Below are 12,429 nucleotides of genomic sequence, written 5' to 3'. Positions count from 1 at the left end.
AGGCAAAACTCCCTTTGACCTTGGCCGCAGCAACTTCTTACTCAACACGTCTCCAGAGGTAAGGGAAACAAAAGCAAAAATGAATTATTGGGACCTCATCAAAATAAAAAAGCTTCTGCACAGTGAAGGAAACAATCATCAAACTAAAAAGCAACCAACGCAATGGGAAAAGATATTTGCAAATGGCATACCAGATAAAGGGTTAGTATCCAAAATCTATAAAGAACTTATGAAACTCAACACCCAAAAAACAAATAATCCAGTGAAGAAATGGGCAAAAGACATGAATAAACACTTTTATACAGAATACATCCAGATGGCTAACAGACACACGAAAAAATGCTCAACATCCCTCATCATCAGGGAAATACAAATCAAAACCACAATGTGATACCACTTCACACCTGTCAGAATGGCTAAAATTAACATCTCAGGAAACAACAGGTGTTGGCGAGGATGTGGAGAAAGGGGAACACATTTTCACTGTTGGTGGAAATGCAAACTGGTGCAGCCACTTTGGAAAACAGTATGTAGGTTCCTTAAAAAATTAAAAGTAGAACTACCCTATGGCCCAGCAATTGCACTACTAGATATTTATCCAAAGGATACAGGAGTGCTGTTTTGAAGGGAAACATGCACCCAATGTTTATAGTAACACTATTGACAATAGCCAAAGTATGGAAAAAGCCCAAATGTCCATCAACTGATGAATGGATAAAGAAGATGTGGTAAATATATATACATATACACACATATATATGTGTGTGTGTGTGTGTGTGTGTATATATATATATATATATATATATACACGTGTATATATATATATGTATATGCATATATATTGGTATATATATATTGGTACATTACTCCATGACCAAAAAAATGAAATGTTGCCATTTGCAACCACATGGATAGAACTAGATTTTACTATGCTAAGCGAAGTAAGTCAATCAGAGAAAGACAAATAGATGACTTTGTTCATATGAGGACTTTAAGATACAAAACAGATGAACATAAGGGAAGGGAAGCAAAAATAATAGAAGTCAGGGAGGGGGACAAAACATAAGACACTCTTAAATATGGAGAACAAACAGAAGGTTACTGGAGGGGTTGTGGGAGGGTGGATGGGCTAAATGGGTAAAGGGCATTAAGGAATCTACTCCTGAAATCATTGTTGCACTATATGCTAACTTGGATGTAAATTTAAAAAATAAATAAAATTAAAATTAAAAAAGACTAAGATAAAGACTTAGATAAACTAAGTTATTACTTTTGGAGAAGTAGCTGTGATTAGAGATGATAGTCAAGTGAAATATTACATAAATAGATATAGATGTATAGATATATAATCATTTAAGCCACTTTGAGTATACAGTTCTGTGGCATTAGTTACATTTACAATGCTCTGCAACCATCACCACCATCCATTTCCATAACTTTTTTATCTTCTCAAACTGAAACTCTGTATCTATTAAAAAACAAAAACAAAAACAAAAATTCACCATTCCTTCATTCAGCCCTGACAACCACCACTCTGTCTCTATGAATATGACTACTCTAGATACTTCATATAACTGAAATCTTATAATATGTGTCCTTTTGTATCTGGCTTACTTCACTTACCATAATATCTTAAATTTTCATCATGTTGTAGCATTTGTCAGATTTCATTTCTTTTTAAGGCTGAATAATATTATACTATATAAATATACCACAGTATGTCTATCCATACGTCTGTCATGTACATTTGTATTGTTACCACCTTTTGGCTATTGTGTATAAAGCTGTTATGAACACTGTTTATCAAATATCTGTTCAAGTCCCTGCATTCAGTAGTGGAATTGCTGAATCATAAGGTAATTCTATTATTTTTTAGCAACTATCATAAGGCTTTCCACAGCAACTGCACCATTGTACGTTCCCAATGACACAGCACAGGGTGTCCACATCCTCAATAAAACTCATTTTTTTTGTTTTATTTACTTATTTGTTAATATCTATCCTAATGGTTATGCTATTGTATCTTATTTTGGTTTTGATTTACACTTACCTACTGATTAATGATGTTGAGCATCTTTTCATGCACTAATTGGCCATCTATATATATTCTTTGCAGAAATGTCTACACAAGTGCTTTGCCCAGTTTTTAATTTGTTTTGATTTTTTGTTATTGTTGAGTTATAGGAATTCTTCATATTTGCTGAATATTAATCTCTTAGCAGATATATGCTTTGCAAATATTTTCTCCCCTTCTGCACATCACCTTTTCACTCTGGCCTTACAAGAGTACTAAAGGAAATTCTTCAAGTTTAAAGAAAAGGACACTAAAGAACATGGGACACCTTGAGCGTAGGACTCTTTATTTCAGCTCAGGCCATGATCTCACAGTTCATTTGTGGGTTTGAGCCCCACAATGACAATGCAGAGCCTGCGTCTGATTCTTGGGATTCTCTCTCTCTCTCCTCCAAAATAAATAAACTTTAAAAAAGGTCATTAAATTTATGGCCAACTAATCTTTGACAAAGCAGGAAAGAATAGCCAATGGAAAAAAAGATAGTCTCTTTAAGAAATGGTGCTGGGGTGAACTGGACAGCAATATGCAGAAGAATGAAACTAGACCACTTTCTTACACCATTCACAAAAATAACTCAAAATGGATGAAGGACCTGAATGTGAGACAGGAAACCATCCAAACCCTAGAGGAGAAAGCAGGAAAAAACCTCTCTGACCTCAGCCCCAGAAATTTCTTACTTGACACATCTCCAAAGGCAAGGGAATTAAAAGCAAAAATGAACTATTGGGACCTCATCAAGATCAAAAGCTTCTGCACTGCAAAGGAAACAATCAACCAAACTAAAAGGTAACTGACAGAATGGGAAAAGATATTTGCAAATGACATACCAAAGGGCTAGTATCCAAAGTTTATAAAGAGCTCACCAAACTCCACACCCGAAAAACAAATAATCCAGTGAAGAAATGGGCAGAGACATGAATAGACACGTTTCTAAAGAAGACATCCAGATGGCCAACAGACACATGAAAAGATGCTCAACGTCACTCCTGATCAGGGAAATACAAATCAAAACCACACTGAGATACCACCTCACGCCCGTCAGAGTGGCTAAAGTGAACAAATCGGGAGACTATAGATGCTGGCGAGGATGTGGAGAAAGGGGAACACTCTTGCACTGTTGGTGGGAATGCAAACTGGTGCAGCCGCTCTGGAAAGTGGTGTGGAGGTTCCTCAAGAAATTAAAAATAGATCTACCCTATGACCCAGCAATAGCACTACTAGGAATTTACCCAAGGGATGCAGGAGTGCTGATGCATAGGGGAACTTGTACCCCAATGTTTATAGCAGCACTTTCAACAGTAGCCAAATTATGGAAAGAGCCTAAATGTCCATCAACTGATGAATGGATAAAGAAGTTGTGGTTTATATACACAATGGAATACTACTTGGCAATGAGAAAGAATGAAATATGGCCTTTTGTAGCAATGTGGATGGAACTGGAGAGTGTTATGCTAAGTGAAATAAGTCATACAGAGAAAGACAGATACCATCTGTTTTCACTATTATGTGGATCTTGAGAAACTTAACAGAAGACCATGGGGGAGGGGAAGGAAAAAAAAAAGTTAGAGAGAGAGGGATCCAAACCATAAGAGACTCTTAAAAACTGAGAATAAACTGAGGGTTGATGGGGGGTGGGAGGGAGGGGAAAGTGGGTGATGGGCATTGAGGAGGGCACCTGTTGGGATGAGCACTGGGTGTTGTGTGGAAACCAATTTGACAATACATTTCATATTTTAAAAAATCTAAAAAAATAATAAAAAATAAAAAACAAAAAATAAAAATAAAAAAGAACACTAAAGAACAACATTAAAGCATATAAAAGTATAAATATCAATGATAATGGTTAATATATAGACAAATACAGAATAATGTAATACTATAATTATGTATTTATATATATGTATGTAATTACACATACATGTATATGTAATTATACTTTTAACCCTAGAATAAAAGTTTAAGGACAAAAATATAACAAATAACCATAACCACAAAAATTTATTGATGAATACAAAATATAAGAAGTAATTCTGACATCAATTACAAAGTGTGGGGAGGGAGTAAAAGTGCACAATTTTTTTATGCAATTGAAGTTAAGTTGTTATCACCTTAAAATATACTTTTATAACTATAAAAATTTTTATGTAAATTATAAGGATCTTTGTGATTACATCAGTCTCACCTGGATAATCCAGGATAATCTCCTTATCCTCAGAACCTTAACTGAATCAACTCTGCAAAGTCTCTTTTGCCATATAAGGTAATATTCACAGGTTCTAGAGATTAGGATGTAGATATCTTTGGGAGGCCATTATTCAGATTACCAAACATAGTATCACAAGATGTTTTAGTCCTCCTTATTAACCCAACCTCACTTCCTTTTAAGGCTGCTTATAACTGCCCAATATTTGTGGCTAACTCTGACTTAACTGTCAATTTTATAAGAGACTCACTTTATATTTAAGGACACACACAGACTGAAAGTGAAGAGATGGAAAAAGATATTCCATTTAAATGGTAACTAAAAGAGAGTAGGGGTGTCTATACTAATATAAGACACAATTGAGTTTAAGTCAAAAATTGTCATATGATAAAGGGTTAATTCTCCCCTTTTGGATAATCATTACCTTTGGAGGGAAGTAAGAGGATTTTGAAAAGCAAGAAGCACATTAGGGACTCCAGAGGTATTGGAAATATTATATCCCTGACTGGGTAGTGGTTATTTTGATGCTTATTTTATAATTATCTATTATACCATATACATTATGTTTCATACATCCTCCTGTATATGTGTTATATTTCCAAATAACAAGTTGTATTTAATGCTTATGATGCGATGATAGGGTGATCACAGGGAGGAATTGAGACAAAAGAGAAGATCTAACTCAGATTGTAGACAGGAGAAGAGATATGGTTAGGGAAGCCTCCCTAGATAAAAATGTCATTTTTCTACACTTACTGACTCTCCCCTACACTTGGGATAAAGACTCTTTAGAAAGCATAAATAATCATGCATGACTTGTCTCTGGTGGCCTTTAGAGCATTAACTCTCACCACTCTGGCTCTGTCCACTCCATTCCAGACACACTAAACTATTTGATACTTGAAGCTTCTTAACAAACCTTGCTTTTGTTAGCTTCCAGGTCTTTAGTCACATTGCTCCTTCTGCTGGAACTGATTTTCTTCCCTGATCTTGCTAATTCCACCTCATCCTTCACTAGAAATTATGCTTTAGATGGGTAAGATTTGTATCTGTTTTATTTAATACTCTGTTTTCAGCACTTAGAACAGTGCTTGGTACAGAGTAAGTGCTCAATCAATATTTAATAGATAAGCTTGAATTAATGAATCCATCCTTTTAAAATTTAGCTCAAACATTTAATTTTCCAGGAAGTCTCCCTGTAATTCCATAGGATGGGTTTCATGCAGTGGCTTCCACAGGACCAGGTGCTTCCCCTTACCACCGTGTGTATCACATAATACTGTCTTTGTCTATATGCCTCTCTAAATCAAGCGCCTGTGGGGCAGAGATCAGAATGTTTTTATTCTTGCTAGCATTCTCCCGTCCCCTAGCAAATATGACCATTCCTGAAAGAGTGCAGGCAGTCAGGAAACGTTAGTTTAATGTATGGAAAGGAGGCAGACATAAAATGCTGAACCTTGAAGGATGAATAGAAAGCAGCAAGACAGCTGGTATGAAAGAGACTAGTATACTAAGGAAAGTACAAGTATTTCAGTGATTTTTGCCTGTCTCGCTTATAGACTGTGATCTTCTTGAGTACAAACATATCAATGACAAGGATAATGCTTTTACATCAGAATTCAGTCAACATTTTTTTTGAGTATCTACTGTGTCTTACATATTATTCTATGTATCTGGGATGCATTGGTTAAACAGAGTCTCTATTTTCATGGGACTTCTTCTAGTCTGGGATACAGACAGTAACAAATGAACAAACAAATGTAAGTCAGCAATACCCTTTGAAGAAAAAAATAAACCCGGGAAAGGGAGTAGAGAATTATGGGGATGCTATTTCAGATATGGTGATTAATATCTCCAAAACCTAGAACACTGCCTTGCATGTGGTAGGCACTCAATCTATACTGAATGGGTAAATTAATAATGAAAGGTAGATAAGGAAAAAGAAATAAACACAGAAAAAGGTAGACTATTCCTAATCTTAAAATAAAACACAGGGCAGTCTTACTAAGTAAGACTATGTTTTCATAATTTTTCAGTCTTATATTCCCATAAAGAGTCCTCTGGAAGGGGTTACGTTGACTCATTTCTTTCTCTTTGAGATGAAGAACCACATCCTGGAACTTTGCCCTGTCCTAAAACAATAGGTAAAATCCCATAGCTTGGCTACATAATGAAGGTCAAAAGCTTCTGTATTAGTGAGTAGTGGATAGGCAGGAAAGGGGTTACAGTCTCTTAATGTCCCTCATTCATAAAGGGAAAAGTCATAAGAAGAGGCAACACAGTGGGAAAAACATACTGCTCTGTCAGGAGGCTTACCATATAGTGTTCATTTTCCCAGCTATGTCATGAGGATATATTAGAGCTAAAAACAGAAAACGCACTTGGCTAACATAGTAACATCACTGTTAGGAAGACATCTAGAAATTAACTCATAAATAGTGACTATGTAACAGGATGAGACTAAGTGCCTGAGATACAGAGCTGGGTTATGGAGACTCTACAGGAAAGACAGGCTACAGAAAATAGCTGAGGTTAAACTGAGGTACCAAGGCTGAATATGAGGAAAGCCAGAGGGAAAATTTGCTCACCTGGAGTCTGATTTTCAGAAACTCAGCAGTCTTCGCCTTTCAGAAGGAAAGTGCTCCTTTCAGAAGGAAACTGGGGAGTAGGAAATACGGAGGTAGATAAAAATAGGCCATGGATGAAACCAGCCCTTCTCTAAAGTTCCATGGGAAGGAAAGCCAGGATGGACTCTTCTCTGTGCCTATGCTGAAGAGATATCACCAACAATGTTTGGACTTAGGTTTTCTATACTCCTCCTGCATTGAGTAATAATTTCTGATAGACATAAATCCCACACAATCCTGAAACTCCTCTTTGTATGTGGGATACAGGAGGGGGTGGAGGCAGCATTCTTCATTTGTAAAAGCACCAGCCCTGTCTGCCCCTTTTATCTTTAAAACCTTTTCTCATCCAAGGGTAATTTGTCCTCCACTGTTATCAAACTCTAGAATCATTTGAAAACAATTCATTCAACATATTTTGAATACCTATATAAGGTCAGACCATGAATAAAGACAAAAGACTCAGTCCTGCCTTCAAAAAAAGTCACAATCTAGTACAGAGATCTCAACTCCTTATGTACATCAGAAATGCTATGCCCCAATTCTAGAGATTGGAATTCAATTAGTCTGGGGTAGGGATTAGACATCCTCATATTTTATTTTATTTATTTATTTATTTTTTTGTTACTTTATCAGGTTTATTTTTTATTTTATTTTTTTTATATATATGAAATTTATTGACAAATTGGTTTCCATACAACACCCAGTGCTCATCCCAAAAGGTGCCCTCCTCAATACCCATCACCCACCCTCCCCTCCCTCCCACCCCCCATCAACCCTCAGTTTGTTCTCAGTTTTTAACAGTCTCTTATGCTTTGGCTCTCTCCTACTCTAACGTCTTTTTTTTTTTTTTCCTTCCCCTCCCCCATGGGTTCCTGTTGAGTTTCTCAGGATCCACATAAGAGTGAAACCATGTGGTATCTGTCTTTCTCTGTATGGCTTATTTCACTTAGCATTACACTCTCCAGTTCCATCCACGTTGCTACAAAAGGCCATATTTCATTTTTTCTCATTGCCACATAGTACTCCATTGTAGACCTACCCTATGACCCAGCAATAGCACTGCTGGGAATTTATCCAAGGGATACAGGAGTACTGATGCATAGGGGCACTTGTACCCCAATGTTTATAGCAGCACTCTCAACAATAGCCAAATTATGGACATCCTCATATTTTAAAACTTTCATAGGTAATTCTGATTTTCAACCAAGACTGAAAACTATTGGTCGTATGCAGTGAATCTCAAAGTATGGTTCTCAGAGCAGCAGCAGCAGCAGCATAATATGGAACTTGATTTAAAAATGCCAATTCTCACCCCCCCTCAATGTACTGAATCAGAAACAATGAAATGGAGCCCAGAAATATGTATTTTAACTAGCCATCCAAGTGATTCTGATGCATGTTTAGTTTTGTATAATATAACATTGTTATATTGGCTTTTTAAAAATTAGGAACCACAGTAAAAAGTACATTTTACATTGCAGAGCAATAATATACACATTTGGAATTAAAAACTTCATAAAACTGGGGCGCCTGGGTGGCTCAGTCAGTTAAGCATCCGACTTCGGCTCAGGTCATGGTCTCATGGTTCATGGGTTTGAGCCCCACATCAGGGTCTGTGCTGACAGCTCAGGACCTGGAGCCTGCTTTGGATTCTGTGTCTCCCTCTCTTTCTGCCTTCTCCTGCTCACACTCGGTCTCTCTCTGTCTCTCAAAAATAAATAAAAATGTTAAAATTTTTTTTAAAAACTTCATAAAACAATACCTAACTTTACTGAAAGCAATGCACCAGTACTTACTATCCTATTTCATTATATTTTATTTTTTTTTAAATATTTACTGATGTTAGATCAACATCCTTCATGGTAAAGTAAGGACCACGGTGAACCCATGCTTCCACATGAACAAAGAAATTCCTGGAAAAATAGCTAAAGTCAACCAATAATTTTAGAACTCTGGAAATTAGCCAATCCCTCAGAACAAACAAAATCATTTATCCAAAAGAAACTATTGAACCTCAGTAAGACAGCAGGAACTATGGTGTTTTAACAAGGCTATTCCTATATCCTCTCCTTTTGCACCTCAGGAAAGTAACTAAAGAAATAAACAGCAGAAAGATAAAAATATTTAAAAAAAAAAAAAACCTGGAAAGCAGGGATCTGACACCAGAGCTGTTACCATAGTGTCCAGTCTAAAACAATAAATTATATGAAAAGTAAAGAAACAAAAAAAGTATACCATATACACAGGGTAAAACAACAGAAAATCTCCCTGAGGGGGACCAGATGTTGAACTTAGTAGACAAAGACTTTATTTTTTTATACACTGTGCAGTTTCAATGAATTAGACAAAGACTTTAAATAATTTATTATTAATATGTTCAACGAACACATGGTTAAAAATTCAAAGAAAGTATGACAACCATGTTTCACCAAAATATTGAATAATAATAAAAAGATAAAAATAATGTAAGATCCACATATGAGTGAAAACATACACTGTCTTTCTCTGCCTGACTTATTTCACTTAGACCATGGGGGAGGGGAAGGGAAAAAAAAGTTACAGAGAGGGATAAAGCCAAACCATAAGAGACTCTTAAGGACTGAGAACAAATTGAGGGTTGATGGGTGGTGGAGGGGAGAGGAGAAAGTGGGTGATGGGCATGGAGTAGGGCACTTGTTGGGATGAGCACAGGGTGTTGTATGGAAACCAATTTGACAACAAATTATATTAAAAATAATAAATAAATAAATAAATACAATTTAAAAGGCTCAAATATAAATGCTGGAGGTGAAAAGTACAATAAATTAAACAAAATTCACTGAAAGGCTCAATACCAGATTTAAGATGGCAGAAGAAAGAATCAGCAAACTTGAGGATAGATCAATTGTGAGCCATCAGGAAGAGAAAAAAAAAATTAAGAATAGTAAACAGAGACTGAGGAATCTGTGGGACATCATCAGCTATACCAACACATACATAATGGGAGTCCAAGAAACAGAGGAGAAAGAAGAGGGAAGAAAGAATATTTAAAGAAATAATTGTCAAAAACTCCCCAAATTTGATGTAAAACATTAATTTGCACATCTACAGAGCTCAATCAAATCAAAATAGGATAAAGTCAAAGAGATGCAAAACTATCCATATCATTTTCAAACTGTAGAATGCCAAGAAAAGTTGCAAAAGAAAGAAAAATGACTCATCACATATGAAAGATCCTCAAGATTAACAGCTGTCTCCTCATCAAGAACCATGGAGGCATAAGACAGTGGGGTGACATATTTAAAGTAGTTAAAGAAAGACTATCAACCAAGAATTCTATGTCCAGCAAAACTATCTTTCATAAATGAATGACAAATTAAGAAACTCCCAGGTAAACAAAAACTGGGAATTTGTTGCTAGCAGATGAGTCCTACAAAAAATACTAAAGGGAGGCCATCAGTCTCAAATTAAAAAAAAAAAAAACAAAACACTAGACACTAACTCAAATTCACATTAAGAAGTAAAGGGCGCCAGTGAAGGTAATGGCATAGGTAAATGTACAAGACAGTATAAATGTATTTTTGTTTATAATATTTTTATTCTATGGATGTAAAACACAACTGCATAAAGCAATAATTATAATACTTGTTGACGGGCCTATAATGCATGAAAATGTAATTTGTTTGAAATAAAAACCCAAAGGAGAGGGTAGGAAACAGAGATATATTGAAGAAAAGATTTTATATACTATTGAAATTAAATTAACATTAATCTGAATAACATTGTTTTAATATAATTTTTTTGTCAAATTGGCTTCCATACAACACCCAGTGCTCATCCCAACAAGTGCCCTCCTCAATACCCATCACCCACTTTCAGTCATAGAAAGACAGATACCATAAGTTTTCACTCATATGTGGATCTTGAGAAACTTAACAGAAGACCATGGGGGAGGGGAAGGGGAAAAAAGTTACAAACAGAGAGAGAGGGAGGCCAACCATAAGATGGGTGAATAACATTGCTTTAACTTAAGATGCTAATTGTAATCAACACTGAAAACACTAGTAAAATAATTCAAAATCATAGTAAAAGAACAAACAAGAGAATTAATATGGTACACTAGAAAATATCCACTTAATATAGAACAGGATAAATGGAGGAATAGAGAAATAAAACAAGACATAAGACATACACAGAAGAATAGCACACACAAATCCCATTTAAAAGTAATAACAGTAAGTGTAAATGGAGCACAAAAAGCAATCATAATGCAGAGACTGGCAAAATGGATTAAAAAAACATGATCTGGGGCGCCTGGGTGGCGCCGTCGGTTAAGCGTCCGACTTCAGCCAGGTCACGATCTCGCGGTCCGTGAGTTCGAGCCCCGCGTCGGGCTCTGGGCTGATGGCTCAGAGCCTGGAGCCTGTTCCCGACTCTGTGACTCCCTCTCTCTCTGCCCCTCCCCCGTTCATGCTCTGTCTCTCTCTGTCCCAAAAATAAATAAACGTTGAAAAAAAAATAAAAAAAAAATAAAAAAACATGATCTAATTTATCCTGTCAAGAGATACACTTTGATTCAAAGACACAAAATGTGTGAAAGTAAATGGACAGAAAATTATATACTATGCAAACAGTAAAAAAAAAAAAATAATATCACAGAATTGGAGTGGTTATATTAAAATCAGACAAAATAGATTTTAAGGAGGGGTGCCCAGGCGCCTCAGTCAGATGAGCGTCCAACTTCAACTCAGGTCATGATCTCATGGTTCATGAGTTCAAGCCACATTGCTGGGCTCTGTGCTGACAGCTCAGAGCCTGGAGCCTGCTTTGGTTTCTGTGTGTGTGTGTGTGTGTGTGTGTGTGTGTGTCCCTATCCCGCTTGTGTGTTCTCTCTCTCTCTCTCTATCTCTCTCTCTTTCTATTCTTTTTAAAATATTGGTTAAAAAATGGGGAGCGCCTGGGTGGCTCAGTCAGTTAAGCATCCAACTTCTGCACTTCTGCTCAGGTCATGATCTCACAGTTGGTGAGTTCGAGCCACACATTGGGCTAGCTGCTGTCAGTGCAGAGACCAATTTGGATCCTCTGCCTCCTTCTCTCTCTCTGCCCTTCCCTTGTTCTCTCTCTCTCTCTCTCAAGAAATAATTTAAGAAATAGATTTTCAGGAAAAATTGTTACTAGAGGCAATGATAAAAGGTTCAATTCATTATAAAGAATTAACAAATAGAATGTACATATGTCTATAGAAAAATCCCCAAAATACATGAAGCAAAAACTGACACAAATAAAGACAGAGAATGGTGACAGTAATATTTCAGACTTTAATACCCCAGTTTCAATAATGGCTGGAACAACTAGGCAGATAATTAACACAGATATAGAAGACTTGAACAACACTATAAATCAAATTGACCTAAAAGATATCCATAGAATATTCCACTCAACAATAATAAATAATTCTTTTCAAGTGCACACAGAATATTATCCAAGAAAAATAATATACTAGGTAATAAAAAATCTGTGTATTTAAAAAACGTAAATAATATAAA

The sequence above is a fragment of the Lynx canadensis genome, chromosome X (assembly GCF_007474595.2).
Source record: "Lynx canadensis isolate LIC74 chromosome X, mLynCan4.pri.v2, whole genome shotgun sequence".
NCBI lineage: Eukaryota > Metazoa > Chordata > Mammalia > Carnivora > Felidae > Lynx > Lynx canadensis.
This window is presented reverse-complemented; position numbering follows the sequence as displayed.